Source organism: Sciurus vulgaris (genome assembly GCF_902686455.1).
Source record: "Sciurus vulgaris genome assembly, chromosome: 18".
NCBI classification, from domain to species: domain Eukaryota; kingdom Metazoa; phylum Chordata; class Mammalia; order Rodentia; family Sciuridae; genus Sciurus; species Sciurus vulgaris.
This window is the reverse complement of record NC_136479.1, coordinates 21,550,835-21,568,765: the sequence shown is the minus strand read 5'-3', so window position 1 is coordinate 21,568,765 and position 17,931 is coordinate 21,550,835. Positions and strand designations below refer to the sequence as shown.

Here is a 17,931-nt window from a genome sequence, read left to right as displayed (position 1 = left end):
CCATCCCAGACACCCTGAAGAAGGGGAGGGGCTTAGGGAGTTCTACTGTCACATGCCATCAATAAAGTTCATTGCACCTCCCCAAAAAAATGATAGAACATTTTATAGTTCCTACAGCATGTATTATTTTGACTCAGATACCAAATGAATCTGCATGGTTACTGTTCTTGATCTTAAAGATGCTTTCTTCTGCATCCCGTTACATTCTGATTCAAAATACCTCTTTGCTTTTGAATCACTGACCCCAATACCATGGAAACTGCTCAATGTATTTGGACAGTGCTGCCTCCGGTTTCCATAGATAGCCTTTACTTATTTGGAAATGCTTTAGATTTAGATTAATCAAGATCTTTGATTCTTGGAAAAGGGATTATGCTCCAGTTCCACTAAACAGGACTCTTGAGAACAATATCAAAATTATTAGCTTCCTGGGAACTGCAGGATGCCAAGTGTCTCCACAAAAGGTCCGTATCTCCCTACAAAGGAAAAAATATTTAGGCCACATCCTAACTCCCTCACCCCTGATAGAAAAGAAGACCTTTTCAAAATGGGACCACCACAGACAAAGGGCAACTTAGAGCCTTCCTAGTTGATGGTTGGGTTTTGCAGAATTTGGGTTCCCAGCTTTACACTCATAACCAAACAATGAAATCATACAAGGAGCTGATTATGAATCCTACACTAGATGGAAAAAGAGTCAAAGACCAATCAAAAACCCCAGGACTTTCTGCTATCTGCCCCAGCCCTCAGAATTCCTGACTTAATAAGCCATTTACCTATATGTAGCAAAGAGACAGGGTGTGGCACTGCAGTCATCTTTCAAAGACTGGGGGTCATCCCATGACCCGTGACTTTCTTTTCTAAGCAGTTTCATCAGTGTCATGCAGATGGCCTGGCTGCCTGCAAGCTGTAGCTGCTATTGCACTCCTGGTAGATGAAGCTACAGAGCTAACCTTAGAACATTTGCTAGAGGTCCAAACCTCCCACCAGATTCAGGGTGTTCCTGAAGTTAAAGAACATCAACAGATAACTGGAGGATGGCTAAGTGCCAGGCCCTAATAGTTTAGAATCTCCAGGGATCACTCACAAGGTCTGCCAAACTCAAAACCTGGCAACTTGACTTTCCACTCCAAGACCAGGGGGCGATTTACTTTTCTCATGAGTGGTAACTATAGAGCAGGTCTACTTGAGCACACCTGACTTAGAGCTCAGCCTTTAACTCACCCTGATAGATAATGGTATACAGATGGAAACAGTCACATGGGTGAGGGAACTCAAAAGGCAGGTTGGAAAGTAGCTGGCCTCCAGTAGGTAATGCGGGCAAAACTGCTTCCTCCAAACACCGCAGCATAGAAGGCTGAAATAACTGGCCCTCACTCCACGTTTGCAATTAGAAAAAATAAATGAATTACTAAATAAACAGATTCCAACTTGATTTCTTAGTTTTTAAAGCTACTATATGGAGAGAAAGGAGACTCTTGTTTTTTAATTAATTTTTTTTTATTTTTACAGATTGCATTTTGATTCATTGTACACAAATGGGGACACCTTTTCATTTCTATTATTGTACACAATGTAGATTCACACTGTTCGTGTAATCATAGGGTAATACATAGGGTATACATAGGGTAATACTGTCTGTTTCATTCTACTATATTTCTGTCCCCCAACTTCTCCCACCCCATTTTCCTCTACACCACCCAAAGTTCCTTCATTCTTCTCTTCCCCCACCCAACACCCCCTCATTATATAGCTTTCTCCACTTAACAGAGAAAACATTTGGCCTTTGGTTTTTTGGGCTTGACCTATTTCACTTAGTATGATATTTTCCAACTTCATCCATTTGCCAGCAGATGCCATAATTTGATTCTTCTTTATGGCTGAGTAATATTCCATTGTGTATATATACCACAGTTTCTTTATCCATTCATCAATTTAAGAGCATCTCAGTTGGTTCCACAATCTAGCTATTGTGAATTGAGCTGCTATGAACATTGATGTGGCTGTGTTGCTGTAGTATGCTGATTTCAAGTCCTTTGGGTATAAACCAAGGAATGGGACAGCTGGGTCAAATGGTGGGTTCATTCCAAGTTTTCTGAGTAATCTCCATACTGCTTTCCAGAGTGGCTGCACCAATTTGCAACTCCACCAGCAATGTGTGAGTGTGCCTTTTTCCCCACATCCTCTCCAACACTTATTATTGCTTGTGTTCTTGATAATAGCTGTTCTAATTGGAGTTAGATGAAATCTTAGGGTGGTTTTAATTTACATTTCTCTAATTACTCAGGATGATGAGCAATTTTTCATTTATTTGTTGATCACCTGTATATCTTCTTCTGTGAAGTGTCTGCCCAGTTCTTTAGCGCATTTATTGATTGGGTTCTTTGTATTATTGGTGTAACAATTTCTATGTTCTTTATAAACTTTGGAGGTTAGTGCTGTGTTTGAGGTGTGTGTGGAAAAGATTTTCTCCCACTCTGTAGGCTCTTTTCACAGTATTGATTGTTTCCTTTGCTGATAAAAAGGTTTTTAGTTCGAATCTATCCATTTATTGATTCTTGCTTTTATTTCTTGTACTATGGGGGTCTTATTAAGGAAGTCTGGTCCTAAACCAATGTGATGGAAATTTAGGCCTACTTTTTCTTCTATTTGGTGAAGGGTCTCAGGTCTAATTCCTAGATCCTTGATCCATTTTGAGTTGAGTTTTGTACAGGGTGAGAGATAAGGGTTTAATTTCATTGTACTGCATATGGATTTCCAGTTTTGCCAGCACCATTTGTTGAAGAGGCTCTCTTTTCCCCATTCTAAGTTTTGGGCACCTTCGTCTAGTATGAGATTACTGTACTTATGTGGGTATGTCTCTGTGTCTTCTATCCTGTACCATTGGTCTACCTATTTTGGGGCCAATACCATGCCATTTTTGTTACTATTCCTGTATACTAGATTTTGAGGTCTGGTACTTTGATACCTCCTGCATCACTCTTCCTGCCCAGGATTGCTTTGGCTATTCTGGGTCTTTTGTTCTTCCAGATGAATTTCATGATTGCCTTTTCTGTTTCCTGGATTTTAATTGGAATTGCATTAATCTGTATAGCATCTGTATAGCACCTTTGGAAGTATGTCCATTTTGGTAATATTAATTCTGCCTATCCAAGAACATGGGAGATCTTTCCATCTTCTAAGGTCTTCTTCAATTTCTTTCTTTAATGTTTTTTAGTTTTCATTGCAGAGCTCTTTCACCTCTTTGGTTAGATTGATTCCCAAGTATTTTCTTTTTTCTTTTTTCTTTTTCTTTTCTTTTTTTTTTTTTTTTTGAGGCTATTGTGAATTGTTTTCCTCATTTCCCTTTCAGATGTTTCATCACTTATGAATAAAAATGCTTTAGATTCATGAGTGTTGATTTTATATTCTGCTATTTTGCTGAATTTGTTTATGAGGTCTAGAAATTTTCTGGTGGAGTTTTTTGAATCCTCTAAATATAGAATCATGACATCATCAAAAAGTGACAGCTTGAATTCTTCTTTTCCTGTTCATATCCCTTTAATTTCTTTGGTCTGTCTAATTGCTCTGGCTAGTATTTCAAGTATGATGTTGAATAGAAGCGGTGAAAGAGGGCATCCATGTCTTGATCCAGTTTTTAAAAGGAATGGTTTCAGTTTTTCTCCATTAGGAATGATGTTGGCCCTGGGCTTAGTATAAATAGCCTCTACAGTATTGAGGTATGTTCCTACTATCCCTATTTTTTCTAGGTTTTGAGCATGAAGAGGTGTTGTATTTTGTCGAATGCTTTCTGTGCATCATATGAAATAATCATATGATTCTTAACCTTAAGTCTATTGATGTGATGAATTACATTTATTGATTTACAGATGTTGAACGAACCTTGCATTCCCAGGATGAACCCCACTTGATCATGGTGCACTATCTTCTTAATATGTTTTTGTATGTGGTTTGCCAGGATTTTGTTAAGGATTTTTGCATGTGTATTCATCAAAGATAATGGTCTAAAATTTTCTTTCCTTGATGTGTCTTTGTCTGGTTTGGGTATGAGGGTGATACTAGCTTCATAGAATGAGTTTGGAAGGGTTCCCTCCTTTTCTATTTCCTGGAATACTTTAGTTCTTCTTTGAAGGTCTTACAGAACTTGACTGAGAATCCATCTGGTCCGGGGCTTTTCTTGGTTGGTAGGCTTTTGATGGCTTCTTCTATTTCATTGCTTGAAATTGATCTGTTTAAATTGTGTATGTCCTCCTGGTTCAGTTTGGGAGGATCATATGTCTCTAGAAATTTGTTGATATCTTTGGTATTTTCTATTTTGTTGGGGTATAGATTTTCAAAGTAGCTTTTCATTATGTTATGTATTTCAGTGGTGTCTGTCGTGATATTTCTATTTTCATCACGAATTTTAGTAATTTGAGTTTTCTCTCCCCTACTCTTTGTTAGTGTGGCTAAGGGTTTATCTAGTTTGTTTACTTTTTCAAAGAACCAACTTTTTGTTTTGTCAATTGTTTGAATTGTTTCTTTTGTTTCAATTTCATTGATTTCAGCTCTGATTTTAAATATTTCCTGTCTTCTACTACTTTTGGTGTTGTTCTGTTCTTTCTCTAGGGCTTTGAGCTGTAATGTTAGGTCATTTAGTTGTTGACTTTTTATTCTTTTCTTGAATGCGTTCCATACAATTAATTTTCCTCTTTGTACTGCTTTCATAGTGTCCCAGAGATTTTTGATATGTTGTATCATTGTTCTCATTTACCTCTAAGAATTTTTTTATTTCCTCCCTCATGTTTTCTATTATCCATGCTTCATTCAATAGCATATTATTTAATCGCCAGGTGTTCGAGTAATTTGTTTTTTATTTTGTCATTGATTTCTAATTTCATCCCATTATGATCTCATAGAACACAAGATAGTACCTTTATTTTTTGCATTTCCTAAGGGCTGCTTTGTGGCATAACATATGGTCTACTTTCAAGAAGGTTTCATGTGCTGCTGAGAAGAAAGTTTATTTTCTCATTGATGGATGGACTATTCCATATATCTGTTAAGTCTAAGTTACTGATTGTGTTATTGAGTTCTATGGTTTCTTTGTTTAGTTTTTGTTTGGAAGATCTATCCAATGGTGACAACGGTATGTTAAAGTCATCCAGAAATATTGTGTTGTGGTCTATTTGATTCCTGGAATTGAGAAGGATTTGTTTGATGTATATGGGTTTTTTGGAGCATAAATATTTACGATCGTTATGTTTTCCTGATTTATGGTTCCCTTAAGCATGAAATGTCCTTCTTTAGAGGCAGGCTGTGTTCCTTGTCACTCTCTAACTCAGGTTTCAAGCAGAGGATATCTGTTTCTCAATGAGGCAGTCTTTACTGCTTATCGATCCCCTGCTGTTTATCCCACTTGTCCACTGCAACCAACCTGCAGTCTGCCAGCATATCAACTACTTTTAGAGTACAGATTGCTCACCAATTGGTGCCTATCATCCATCATTTTCTGGCCTCTTGCCTGCCCATTGCCTGCCTTTCACCTATCCATCACCCACTGCCCAAGGTCCACCTGCCAATTTTCTGTCGGTAGCCAGCAGACTGACAGCAGACTGCCAGTGGATCACCAGCTGCCTGCTGTTGCCTGGAAGTTCACTGTCACAGTTCCCGCAGGACCCCTCAGCCTGACCGACCACACTCTGCCTCTAGTACCCCCAGACTGCACCCCGCATCCAGTACCCCTGCCCGACCAACAGCACCCTGCCTCCAGGACCTCAATCTGAGCACGCCCACAGCCTGTGCTGCAGCTCCCCATTTGCTGCAACATATTTGGGAGCCAGAGCAGCCATCTTGGATTATCCTGGAAGCCGTATCTCCCATCTTTAGGTGGGGCAAATCCCATCCTGAGATGCCTGCTGGAGACTGGAAGCTCATTGTCAGGTACCACTCATGCATCAGATACTGAAGACTGGGAGGTTTGAATGCTATATGACTGTTATAGTGTAGTTTCTTTTTCCTTTTTTTCGCCCTTTTTGAAAATTTTTAAGGTTCTATTTCTTTACTTTTCTTGCTCTATTTTCCTTTTATCTGTTTCCTCAGAGTCTCTTTCTCCCTTTTCTCATGCTAACAACTGACTTTTATTATACTTTCACTCTTTTATGATCTAGAATTTCTATATACTCTTTTCTTATCCCACTAACAGTTACATCCTACAACCCTCCCCATCCTCTTTGTCCTCCATTAGAAACTGCAGACCTTATTGCAAATCTGTTTGTTTTACTGTAGATAATAATTGAACTCATTCTGTTTATTATGACAATATTGTTAACATCTTCATAGAGGATACTTGGTATCGGACTGCAAATTGTACTGGATGCTGCTAATATTGATCTTCCCCTTAAGAAGTTTTGGAAGCCTATAGGGTCACTATAAGCCTACAGGGGGGAAATGGCACTACCCCAGATCTACACTGCTAGAGGGTAATAGATGTGACCAACATGAAAAAGCAAGGGAAGAAAATGATCCAAACAAACCTAGACTCTATATTAAGAGAATCCAGTGACAGCATGGTAGAAGAAATGTTAGAAAAGGAGTTCAGAATATACAACATTAAAATGATTCATGAAGCAAAAGATAAGGGAGCAAATGTAGGCAATGAATGATCACTCCAATAAGCAGTTGAAAGAGTAACTACAGGAAGCAAAAGATCATTTCAACAAAAAGAGATTCTCAAAAAACCAAATGGAAATCCTTTAAATGAAGGAAACAATAAACCAAATAAAAAACTCGATGGAAAGCATCACCAAAAGACTAGACCACTTGGAAGACAGAACCTCAGACAATGAAGACAAAATATTTAAGCTTGAAAATAAAGTTGCCCAAACAGAGAAGATGGTAAGAAATCATGAAGGAAACCTCCAAGAACTATGGGACATCATGAAAAGACCAAATTTAAGAATTATCGGGATTGAGGAAGGCACAGAGAAACAAACCAAAGGAATGAACAACCTATTCAATGAAATAATATCAGAAAATTTCCCAAACCTGAAGAATGAAATGGAAAATCAAATATAAGAGGCTTAAAGAGCACCAAATGCACAATCACAACATATTCACACCAAGGCACATTATAATGAAAATGCCTTACATACAAAATTAAGATAGAATTTTGAAGGCTGTGAGAGAAAAGCATCAGATTACACATAGGGGAAAACTAATAAGGATATCAGCAGATTTCTCAGCCCAGACCCTAAAAGCTAGAAGGGCCTGGAACAACACATTTCAAGCCCTGAAAAGAACATGGTTGCCAACCAAGAATCCTATACCCAGCAAAACTAACCTTCATAAATAAGGAAATAAAATCCTTCCATGATAAACAAAAATTAAAGGAATTTATTGGGGCCTGCGGGATGGGAAGCCTTAGCGGGCCCCAGGGAAACAAAGTGCTGCGCAGTCCTGACCCCGCCGCCCGCCACAGAGCCAGGAGATCGGCACCGAGATCAGCCGCAAGATCCGGAGTGCCATTAAGGGGAAATTGCAAGAATTAGGAGCTTACGTTGGCTTCATGGTGTGTTAGATAAACTTCGCTCGGTTACAACGGAACCCTCTAGTCTAAAGTCTTCTGATACCAACATCTTTGATAATAATGTGCCTTCAAACAAGAGCAGTTTCAGTTGGCGAGATGAGAGAAGGCACAAAGCTGCAGTGTCTCCCCTTGCCATTTCTAGCACTAGACCTGAAAAAAAGAGATTCCAGAATTTCTTCAAGCTCACAGGAGCAGAAAACCACTAATGCCAGACAGACTTATGATGACGGAGCTGCGACCCGACTAATGTCAACAGTGAAACCTCTGAGGGAGCCAGCACCCTCTGAAGATGTAATTGATATTAAGCCGGAACCAGATGATCTCATTGATGAAGACCTCAATTTTGTGCAGGAGAATCCCTTATCTCAGAAAAAAACCTACAGTGACACTTACATATGGTTCTTCTCGCCCTTCTATTGAAATTTATCGACCACCTGCAAGTCGAAATGCAGATAGTGGTGCTCATTTAAACAGGCTGCCATTTCAACAGCAGCAGAACAGTATTCATGCTGCCAAGCAACCTGATGTACAGAACCGGGTGTATGAAACAGGACATTTGTGTGAACCAGAAATGCTAAACAGTTTAGAAGAGACTTATAGTCCTTTCTTCAGAAACAACTCAGAAAAAATGAGTATTGAGGATGAAAACTTCCGGAATAGAAAGTTGCCTGTGGTGAGTTCAGTTGTTAAAGTAAAAAAGTTCAATCATGATGGAGAAGAGGAGGAGGAAGATGATGATTATGGCTCCCGAACAGGAAGTGTGTCCAGCAGTGTATCTGTGCCAGCAAAGCCTGAAAGGAGACCTTCTCTTTCACCTTCTAAACAAGCCAACAAAAATCTAATTTTGAAGGCTGTATCTGAAGCTCAAGAATCTGTAACAAAAACAACTAACTATTCTGCAGTCCCACAAAAACAGACACTTCCAGTTGCTCCGAGAACTCGAACTTCTCAGGAAGAATTGTTAGCAGAAGTAGTCCAGGGGCAAAGCAGGAACTCCAGAATAAGTTCCCCCATTAAAAAAGAGGAAACAAAAGGAGATAATACAGAAAAAAAATCAAGGAACTCCACAGAGGCAATTATTATCCCGACTGCAAATTGACCCTGTAATGGCAGAAACACTGCAGATCAGTCAAGCTGAGATGAGTGAACTTAGTGTGGTACAAAAACCAGAAAAGCTTTTGGAGCGCTGCAAGTACTGGCCTGCTTGTAAAAATGGGGACGAGTGTGCATACCATCATCCCATTTCACCTTGCAAAGCCTTCCCCAATTGTAAATTTGCCAAAAAATGTTTGTTCATCCAAATTGTAAATTTGATGCAAAGTGTACTAAACCAGATTGTCCCTTTACTCATATGAATAGAAGAATTCCAACACTAACACCATCTTCTAGTAGTCAGCTCTGCCGTTACTTCCCAGCTTGTAAGAAAATGGAATGTCCCTTCTACCATCCAAAACACTGTAGATTTAACACTCAGTGTACAAGACCGGACTGTACATTCTATCATCCCATCATTACTGTACCACCAAGACACACCTTGAAATGGATTCGACCTCAGACCAGTGAATGACACCCAGTCCTACTGTGGAAGATCATTCAGTTTGAAAGGTTCCATCTGCTGATGAAAAATAATTCTACAGAATTTGTCGAATCTTTGAAACTTGGAATATATTGCTTTCGTAACATGAAGTTTATTGTCTATCTGAAGTGTCTAATTTTTCAAGTTTTTAAGTTTATTAAGTAGTTTTAACATTGGGTGTTTTGTTGTTTTGACATGAAAAGACAGTTTAAGGAAAAGCTAAATTCTATTAAAACATTTGAGGCATGTTTGTACACTGCTGCTTCAGTTTCAGCACATACATCACTGTTGGTGGTGGTGCTGTGGTTTAGGACCACTTGGCTGTAGCGAGGAATGCTGTTATTTTGAAAGCTGAATTGCTTTCACTTTTCCCAAAGATGTTTGTAATCCACCATGAAAACAGGAGTGGCCAGAAGTATTGAGGCAGCTTAAATAGTCACTCAAGTCTGCTTTTTTTTTTTTTTTTTTTTAAAGAATTTAGTTTGGAAAGCATGGTATAGGCCTCTGAGTGAGTGCCACTTTAGTACAATGGTCCCTAGGTCCTTTGCCTTCTGTGAAAGGAGTGAGATGTGCATAAACGTGAAAGCAAAGGGAATGACAATTGCAAAAAATATGAATAAGTCCTTGAAATGCTTTCATTTACTATTAACATACTTTTTAAATAAACTTTTTGGGGAACTAAAAAAAAAAGGAATTTATTTATAGAAAATCTGCACTACAGAATATTCTCAGCAGAGTATTCCATGAGGAAGAAATGAAAAACAACAATGTAGGTCAGCAAAGGGAGGAACTACCTTAAAGAAAAAAAAATCAAAGGAGAAACCAAGTCAAGTTAAAAACCAAAAATAAGCCCAAATGGCTGGAAATACAAATCAGATCTCAATAATGACCCTGGATGTTAATGGCCTAAACTCATCAATCAAAAGACAAAGACTGGCAGACTGTATTAAAAAGAAAGACCCAACAATACGCTGCCTTCAAGAGACTCATCTCATAGAAAATGACATCAAGAGACTAAAGGTGAAAGGGGACTCTTAAAACAAAAAAATTCTCCAATAAAATGTGGACCCCAAATTCTCTCTCTCGGAAGCAGTTGTGTTTACCTGCCCACATCACAATAATGCACTGCCAAGGACAACAAAAAGGCAATTCCTGCATACCCAGGGAAATGCATTGCCAGACAAATGTGCTTTAAAATATTTCAAAAGTGGTTCTAATTCTTTGAACTCAAACTGACATTCAAGCGCATCCTGCACAGAAACTGAAAAGGAATGGACAAATCAATGGTGATACAATTTAGCAGAAATGAATGGAGGACCCAGGAAAGAGTTCATGACCTCTTATTACCCTTGGCTTATCAATGGAAAAGTATTAAAGACAACCATGATTCAAGTCACTTGGGGAGAAAGGCCCTGACCACTGTGGTTACTCATGCCTTTGGAAGGAAAGGCCTGGAGACTACCATTCAAGAGATCATGAGAACTCACTCCCTCTGCCTTCATAATATTCCAGCAGGCAAGCTGGGGGCGCCAAGCAACCACCTTCACTATTGAATCCAAGAGTTCAGTGAGGCACATCCTCTGGGGGAAGATTGGCAACTGGACTATACCCAGATGCCGCCATGTCAAGGATAAAAATACCTTCTAGTTTGGGCTGACACTAGTTCTGAAAAGTCCCAAGAAGCCATTAAAGTCTTATGAAAAAAGTAATCCCTAGATTTGGACTTCCTAGGTCCCTTCACAATCATAATGAACTGTGCTTCATCTGAAGCATGACATAGGTTTATTCAGGAGATTTGGACATCACTTACCTATCTTTTTTTTTTTTTATTGTAAACAAATGGGATACATGTTGTTTCTCTGTTTGTACATGGCGTAAAGGCATACCATTTGTGTAATCATAAATTTACATAGAGTAATGATGTTTGATTCATTCTGTTATTTTTTCCCTTCCCCCAACCCCTCCCACCCCTCTTTACCCTCTATACAGTACTTCCTTCCTCCATACTTGCCCCCCTCCCTAACCCTAACTCTAACCCTAACACTAACCCTTCCCTCCCCCCCATTATGTGTCATCCTCCACTTATTAGCGATATCATTCGTCCTTTGGCTTTTTGAGATTGGCTTATCTCACTTAGCATGATATTCTCCAATTTCATCCATTTGCCTGCAAATGCCATAATTTTATCATTCTTTATGGCTGAGTAATATTCCATTGTATATATATACCACAGTTTCTTTATCCACTCATCAATTGAAGGGCATCTAGGTTGGTTCCACAGTCTGGCTATTGTGAATTGAGCAGCTATGAACATTGATGTGGCTGTATCTCTGTAGTATGCTGATTTTAAGTCCTTTGGGTATAGGCCAAGGAGCGGGATAGCTGGGTCAAATGGAGGGTCCATTCCAAGTTTTCTAAGGAATCTCCACACTGCTTTCCAGAGTGGCTGCACTAATTTGCAGCCCCACCAGCAATGTATGAGTGTACCTTTCTCCCCACATCCTCGCCAACACCTGTTGTTGCTCGTATTCTTGATAATCGCCATTCTAATTGGGGTGAGATGGAATCTTAGGGTGGTTTTGATTTGCATTTCTCTTATTACTAGAGATGTTGAACATTTTTACATATGTTTGTTGATTGCTTGTACATCTTCTTCTGTGAAGTGTCTATTCATTTCCTTAGCCCATTTGTCGACTGGATTATTTGAATTCTTGGAGTAGAGTTTTTTGAGTTCTTTATAGATTCTGGAGATTAGTGCTCTATCTGAAGTATGATTGGCAAAGATATTCTCCCACTCTGTAGGCTCTTTCTTCGCATTGCTGATAGTTTCCTTTGCTGAGAGAAAGCTTTTTAGTTTGAATCTATCCCAGTGGTTGATTCTAGCTTTTATTTCTTGTGCTATGGGAGTCCTGTTAAGGAAGTCTGATCCTAGACCAACAAGGTGAAGATTTGGACCTACTTTTTCTTCTATAATCTGCAGGGTCTCTGGTCTGATTCCAAGGTCCTTAATCCATTTTGAGTTTAGTTTCATGCATGATGAGAGATCCCCATCCTTTCACCTTTAGTCTATGGGTATCTTTTTCTATGAGGTGAGTCTCTTGCAGGCAACATATTGTTGGATCTTTCTTTTTAATCCAATCTGCCAGTCTATGGCTTTTGATTGATGAATTCAGGCCATTAACATTCAGGGTTATTATTGAGATATGATTTGTATTCCCAGTGATTTGGTTCATTTATTTTATTTATTTATTTATTTATTTATTTGACATGACTTGGTTCCTCCTTTATTTGACAATTCCTTTAGGATAATTCCTCCCTTTGCTGATTTGCTTCTTTGTTTTTCATCTCTTCCTCATGGAATATTTTGCTGAGAATGTTCTGTAATGCTGGCTTTCTTTTTGTAAATTCTTTTAGCTTTTGTTTATCATGGAAGGATTTTATTTCATCGTCAAATTTGAAGGTAAGTTTTGCTGGGTTTAAGATTCTTGGTTGGCATCCATTTTCTTTCAGGGCTTGAAAAATGTTGTTCCAGGCCCTTCTAGCTTTTAGGGTCTGGATTGAAAAATCTGCTGATATGCGTATTGGTTTCCCCCTGAATGTAATTTGGTTCTTTTCTCTCACAGCCTTTAAAATTCTGTCTTTATTTTGTATGTTAGGTATTTTCATTATAATGTGCCTTGCTGTGGGTCTGTTGTAATTTTGTGTATTTGGAGTCCTATGAGCCTCCTGAACTTGATTTTCCATTTCATTCTTCAGATTTGGGAAATTTTCTGATATTATTTCATTGAATAAATTGTTCATTCCTTTGGCTTGTTTCTCTAGGCTTTCCTCAATCCCAATAATTCTTAAATTTGGCCTTTTCATGATATCCCATAGTTCTTGTAGATTCTGTTCATGATTTCTTACCATCTTCTCTGTTTGTTCAACTTTGTTTTCAAGGTTAAATATTTTGTCTTCAATGTCTGAGGTTCTGTCTTCCAGGTGTTCTATCCTATTGGATATGCTTTCTATGGAGTTCTTAATTTAGTTTATTGTTTCCTTCATGTCAAGGATTTCTGTTTGGTTTTTTTTTAATATCTCTAACTCTTTATTGAAATGATCTTTTGCTTCCTGTATTTGCTCTTTTAATTGTCGATTGGTGCGATCATTCAATGCTTGCATTTGCTCTTTCATCTCATCATTCAGTGCGTGCATTTGCTCTTTCATCTCATCGTTTGCTTCTCTGATCATTTTAATTATGTACATTCTGAACTCCTTTTCTGTCATTTCTTCTGCCATGCTGTCATTGGGTTTTATTGATGTAACATCTAGATTTGTTTGCAGCATTTTCTTTCCTTGTTTTCTCATATTGTTCAGGTATCAGTGAACCGCTGAGATATTGCAGATTTCCTCTATTGACTTACAATGTCCCTGAAGATTTCTATATATATCCCCCCTTAGCCTTCAGTAGGCTGAAGTCTTGGAGGAAGTTGATAATGCGGTGCTCCACAAGGAAGCTGCCTCTCTAGGGGTGGTAGCCTTCAGGTGGGGTATAATCCCTGCTAGTGGGCAGAGGTGCCTCCACTTGTTGACCAATGGTCATCCAAAGGGGACCGAGGCTGCGGGCTGAGGCAAGGCCTGTTTGGGCCTGAGTCTCTGGTTTTACCGTCCTTGTGGGGAAACCTCACCCGGTAGGGAAGACTCACCTGGTGGGGAGGTCTCGTTCGTCAGTTCCCTCCTAGAGGTTCCCCTCAATTTACAGCTACCGCCTGGGCTGGGCTGCCTTCCTCTGCAAAGTTCCCAGGGGCCCGGCCCTACCTCCTGGGCCTGGGAGCCTCACCCTTTGCAGATGAATCTCCTTAGGCTGCCCCTCCTCAGAGAATCTGCCCGCAGGCCTGGAACCTTCGCTCCGCCCTAAGCCTATCTCTGTGCGGCTCTTCCACCAAGAAGCCTCCTAGATCCTGGGACCCTGCTCTGCACCTAATCGCCTGGCTATGCGACCCCTCCTCTGAGTAGCCACCTTGGGCCCCGTATAATCGCTCTGAGTCCCAGAGACCCACCACACGCCTCTTCCTCCAGACAGCCGCCCAGTATTCCGGTGCGGTCAGTAGGAGTCCAAGAAACTCACTGCGTGCCTCCACCTCCCACCAACTACCCGTAGCCCTGGGCAATCAATCACTCCGAGTTGAAGTGACCTGCCCCGTTCCTCCTCCTTCTCCAGATAACCCCCTGGGTGTTCAGGAGCGGTCGCTCTGAGTGGCACTGAATCCACGTGACCCGCGCACGGGTCCTCTGGGCAACCGCCCGGAGCTCTGGTGCGGCCACTCAAGACCAAGCGACCCACCACGCTTCTCCTCCAGGCAGCCCCCCTGTGTTCAGGAGCTGTCACTTTAAGTCCAAACAACTCACCACTCGCCTTCTCCTCTGAGCAGCCGCCTGGAGCGCTAATGCAGTCACTGCAAGTCCAAACGACCCACCGCGCTCCTCCTCCTCCTCATCCTAGTCCTCCAGGCAGGCCCCGGTGTTCAGAAGTGGTCTGAGTCCAAACAGCTCGCCACGCAGCCCCTCCTCTGGCAACCTCCTGTAGCTCTGGTGTAGTCACTCTGAATCCAAGCGGCCGCGCTCCTCCTCCTCCTCCTCCTCGTCCTCAGGGCAGGCCCCGGTGTTCAGAAGCAGTCATTCTGAGTCCAAACAGCTCGCCGCGGAGCTTCTCCTCTGGCAACCGCCTGTAGCTCTGGTGCAGTCACTCCGAATCCAAGCGGCCACGTTCCTCCTCCTCCTCCTCCTCAGGGCAGGCCCTGGTGTTCTGAGTCCACACAGCTCTCCTCGCCACTCCCCCCCTGGGCAGCCACCGGAGCCCCAGTGGTTGCTCCGAGTCCCAGCGCTGTGCCAAGCGGCCTCCTTTACGGCGCTCCCAGTTGTCCGAGTTCACTGCTCCAGCGGGGGGAGGGGTGTCTCGCCGGCAGCTCTACTTCACAAAGTTTCCTGCGTTCCGGGACCACCGTCCCATCCGGGACGCCTTCCCAACGGGTGAGAGTCACCCGGCTGCTTTGAATTGGTCCCAAGTGTCTCAATATCTCCTCTTTTGAATCCTGAGTCCTGGAGCAACATGAAATGCAGCCACCCTCTAGGCTGCCATCTTGAAACCGCCCCTCACTTACCTATCTTTATACCTCTGGGCGCCCTCAATCTTCAGGAAAAGTCAAGAGGGGAAGCTTACATTATTCAATCAACTGTGACAAAACTACGCCAAGAAACTTCTCAGTCCTGGTCAGATTTACTACCTATTGCTCTGTTGAGGATCAGAATAGTTCCTAAAACTTCTCTCCAACTAAGTCCTAATGAAATGCTTCATGGAAGATTTTCCTGACCTCAGATCCTGGCACTGACCCTAGAATGCAGAAATGATTAAATATTTAATTAATTTGGGTCAAATGCAAAACATTTTATTAGAATATGGCATCAGGGTTCTCCTTATGATTCACACTGTATATCAAAAGCACGACCAAGTGACTATGACTTGAAATAAGAACTTATATTTAAGATTAGGTTACTACAAGATCTGATGTTTTCCAACGGCCCATAAATGAGACATTACATCAAAAACATCCTGAAAAAGATTTCTCTTACTGGGACTAATGCTGACATGTGGAATCAGGCTGTGCCTTGTCTAACTCAAGCTCCAAATACATCTAAAATAAAAGATGATAATTATAGATATCTCCAAAGAAATTTTCCAATGTAGGATGAACATATTTGGCTAACACCCACTATGGAACAACTCAGCAAACAGGCAGTTTCCTTTTGGGAACAAGGAAAGCAGTCTTCATCACTGGAGTAGTTCCATAGGTAAAATGGGAAGGACTCCTGTAGAAAACTGTAATTATACGACTAGATCAAAAGACACTTATAGGCTTGTCACCAATTGGAAGTGGAGGACAGAATAAGATGGTCAGAAAAAATAGGACACAATGGCTACATCTTTGCCTATGGTTATCACCAGGCTGCATAATAAGCATTAGGATATTTTTGGATACAAGCATGTGAACTACACTATAGATTCTCCAGCCAACTTCCCAAACCTACAGCATTGGTGGGAACAAGCAGTCTTTCACTGGAATGATCCTCTGGCTTATCTCTATTCCCCAAAGTGGGTTTGAAGATATGATATGGCATGTCAAGTCCTTTAGCACATATACACAAAAAACCCTCAGTGACATATCTCAGAACATTTCACTATTAAGCAATGACCAAATGGCCCTGGCTATATCACCTGCATCACTGAAGCAACTGTGCCATCAGTATAGTGGAATGTTGTGTTCATAACTCTGGAAATGTGTCTTCTACATTACCTGACTTTGACTCTCAAAGAAATAAGATGTCTGATTCTGCCCAAAACTTCCTATCCTTTAAGATTTTCTGGAACACCTTGCCAAGAACAGCTCCCATTTTCTTAGCCCTTGTACTTTGCATAGCAATACTTCTTTGTCGTTTGAGCTGTTGTTGTTGTGGGCTAATATCTCACGTGCCCAGACTATCAAAGAATGATGACTGTACAACCAACAAATCCTGATCTCCTAATAACTCCCTAAGATCAGTCAGGACAAGACTTTCCAAACCTGGATAAGCAAGGTTATTGTTCCTTGTCAGCCAGAAGCAGCCCCACAAAACAGACATCATCCCTAATTGCCCCTTCAGGTAAAGGGATAAAAGTCTACAGGTGTGTGAGATGAAGTAATACAGGAGAATTAATAAAAAGAAAGCACACAAAAAGGAAGGACAAAAAAGTAGTCTTTTCATCCAGATGTCCTGCTTACGTTTCCAGGTCTGTCACTCTCTAAGACAGTCTCTCTTCCAGGTTGGTTACTCCCCAAATCCTGGGAAACCTGTAAATCTACCCGTCTGCTGTTAAATGAAAACTCAAAATATTGATGAAGAGAGATATATTTTGAGAAAACTCAGTTTAAGGGACTTCTCAGTACAATCTATTAATTAAATAACAAGAACCAAGTCCACCCTGAGAATCCTGGTATTAACCAGATCATGAGAAACCGTCTTCAGATCACCAACTAGCATTCCTACTTATCTTCCCATAACCACCCCTCACCAAGTTTCCTCAAAAAGAAGAGCCTGGGACCTGGGATGGCCCACATTCAATCCTTCCTGGAGCCACTTCCACTAGGACACCTACTTCCATGCTCAATAAAGTATCAGCAACCTCAGCGTTCAAGCCCTCGGGAGAGTTGACTCGGGGGTGCCAGTTTCCAACAGTCGAGGGGTTTGTGCTTACCATGTGTTAGCCAATCAGCGTCTGCATGACGAGAAACCCTGCGGCAGTGCATGCTCATTGGTTGTCGTCACAACCTACCTGGGCTCCAGGGAACCTAGCTCCTGCTGTCAGGAAAGGAAGCACTAACCGGCACTGCTGGGGTCCCCAAGGCGTCTGCCATGGCTCCCGGGAGCTCTTTATGAACCAAGCATCTTGCAGTCTGTTAGTGCAGTTCAGGATGGCTGGAAGGGCAGGGCATCAAGCAGCTTGCACATGCGCAGAGAAACAATGTCGCCTGAGCATGCCCGAAGGAGCAACCAATCAGGCGCTGACAAACCACCGGAGCCAATTCCAGGAGGACACAGAGTCTTCAAGCTTCCTCGCCCAACCTGGGTTGTAAAAACACCGCCAAATCAGGACCACGTGTGACTTCTCGAACCCCGACCCTGGTGGAGCCGCGAACCTCGCCCCAGAGCCGTCCCAATAAAATTTCTCTTTTTGATTCACATCTGGCCTGTCTGTTCTTGGGTCACCATTGCC

The 17,931-nt window shown here is 41.4% G+C and overlaps 1 protein-coding gene and 1 pseudogene across 3 annotated transcripts in view; both read left to right on the top strand.

The window, feature by feature from the left end:
* The window catches only part of LOC306649957 (sulfotransferase 1A1), a 239,208-nt gene that overhangs the window by 210,697 nt on the left and 10,580 nt on the right, over positions 1-17,931 (top strand). The window lies entirely within an intron of this gene.
* On the top strand, positions 7,466-9,818 carry LOC306649462 (zinc finger CCCH domain-containing protein 14-like; annotated as a pseudogene). The gene has a single exon. The product of its transcript is annotated as a zinc finger CCCH domain-containing protein 14-like (transcript).